The 2,250-nt window shown below is 40.8% G+C and overlaps 1 protein-coding gene across 1 annotated transcript in view; it reads left to right on the top strand.

The window, feature by feature from the left end:
- Positions 1 to 730: 730 nt before the first annotated feature.
- The window catches only part of LOC125456288 (roquin-1), an 85,914-nt gene continuing 84,394 nt past the window's right edge, over positions 731 to 2,250 (top strand). The window contains exon 1 of the mRNA XM_059648231.1: positions 731 to 904. The gene's annotated coding sequence lies outside the window, so the exon portion shown is untranslated. The remainder of the gene's footprint in view (positions 905 to 2,250) is intronic.

The following is a 2,250-nucleotide window of genomic DNA, read 5'->3' as shown; positions in this document are numbered from 1 at the left end:
GAATTGTATGTGAAGCACAGACACGACAATTGACCATTTGAGTAAAATAGTGTGTTTCTATGTAGTTACTCGCTCCGTAATTCTACGGGAACATCAAGCATACAATAAATAAGGAACAGCAAAAGGCCAGGAAAGTCAGTGGTCAGCAACGGTTCAAGAGCTAGCAGCTATTAACGAAATGGATGAATGAGGCCAGCTGCTTACGAAACTCTTTAAATAGAGATAACAAGGCGTAGAGCTGGATGAACACAGCAGGCCAAGCAGCATCAGAGAATCAGGAAAGCTGTCGTTTCGGGCCTAGACCCTTCTTCAGAAATCAAAGTTCTTTAGGCTGCTTTTGAATTAGGGATTTTTCACCCTTTGAGTCAGGTTCACTGTAGTCCCATTACAGCCCATGTCTGATTTGTACTACAGCCTAGCAGCATCGTGCACCTATGCTCACTGCACTAAGAAAAACTGATGTGGAGCCTGGGAAACTCCCGTCTGTGGTAATGGGATCAGTTTGCAGTTAGTTTAAACTAAACTGGGGTTGGATTAATTTTCAGGCCAGCCTGCACTGTTCGCTTGCTGCTTGTATTTCCTGTTGCACAATCATGAAATGTGTCATCCAAGCTCTGGGTTCCTGGCTAAGTAGAATGAGTTGGCATTTATTTTGATAAGGAAGTTCGCTGTCACTTTAATTTACTGCTTCCTTGTTTAGAACTGTCTTTGTTGCCTGCGCTACAGTGAAGTGACACAGTGAGGCCTATTGTGTGCTGTTCATTCAGAGAACAGAGGTGTGAAAAGTATTAAATTTTACCACCGTATTAGATTTGTACAGTGGCAGGGAGCTGTAAAAATCTATGAAGTTTGTGTGGTTACAGCTAACTGAAGAGGTCGACCAACATTTACAAGCACACACAAGGTAATAAGGCTTTAACTGGAGTACAGTCTGAGTCTGAATTCCTTGAACTTCTCTTGTGAGTGTTTTTTTTTCCTCTAGGTTTCTGTAAAAGACAGTGAATCGCTGTGGTCGGACATACTTCTAGCTTCTACAGTGTCTGTGTAGCTGGCTATGTCTGTGAAATGTTGTGGTGCTGTTTGTATCCAGTCATGTTTGTAACCAATAGGACAGAATTGAACCATGACGATTCCTTTTACAGGGCTTTTCGTTGTATTTTACAGTTCATTGTAGAGTACAATTGACAATAAATCATCATTCATTCATTTGCAAGTGCATTGCTGTCATCCGCTGTTACCAATAGGATGGGCTAGCACAATGATTATGATTCTAGCTGCCAGGAGGTCCTGCAGACAGGTAAAGTTATGTCTGATTTGCAAATTATGCCGTTGTGGTTTGTGCCAACTGTCAGTTGATGTTGTCCTAATTCACTAAGTCAAAACGGTCAGCTGAAACAGTGATGTGAGGGGGCATGGCTGGAGTTTGAATGTTTGTAGTATACGGAAATTAACTGAAACTTCAAAAGCTCCCTATCCATTGTCTCATTAACTTATATCTCCTCACCACTATTTCATTAACCAGGATTTCGCACCAACGTATCAACCAACATCTCCCCACCACCATCTCATGAACTAATATCCCCACACCATTGTTTCATTAATTAATATTCTTCCACCATCATCTCATTAACTAATATCTTTCCCAAAAACCTCAAATTAATATCTTCCTATCCATGTGGGGCAGCACGGTGGATGGCATGGTTAGTATTGCTGCCTCATAGCACCAGGGGCCGGGTTCGATTCCATCCTTGGACAACTGTTTGTGTAGAGTTTGCGCATTCTCCTCGTGTCTCAAAACAGCTCCTTGTGGTTAAATCAGTGTTACAGCAATGGCAAGCATTGAAGGGGGTGATACAGAGGGATTCAAAAAGTTTGTTCCTGAAAGGAGGAGTGGGTGGGACACCCCAAATTTTGAAAGAACAACCAGAACAGATTAAGAGTAAATAACATAGCTATGTGAGATGTAAAGATGTCTCAATGCAGACTGAGGTGAAATTACAAAATACATTAGGTCAGAAATCACACGAGACCAGGTTATAGCCCAACAGGTTTATTTGAAAACACAAGCTTTTTAAGCCTTGCTCCTTCTTCAGATGTTAGTGAGAGAGGGAGTATCAGACACAATTTATAAGTAAAAGATCAAATGTTTACAACACAGATAATGATGTATTTTAAAAAAAACCAAAGATGCTGTTAAATCACGAATTAGTTAGAAGGACTTCATTGATTAATATGTATACGTAAGTCCCT

This window comes from Stegostoma tigrinum, chromosome 8 (assembly GCF_030684315.1).
Source record: "Stegostoma tigrinum isolate sSteTig4 chromosome 8, sSteTig4.hap1, whole genome shotgun sequence".
In the NCBI taxonomy this organism is placed as follows: Eukaryota; Metazoa; Chordata; class Chondrichthyes; order Orectolobiformes; family Stegostomatidae; genus Stegostoma; species Stegostoma tigrinum.
This window is presented reverse-complemented; position numbering and strand designations above follow the sequence as displayed.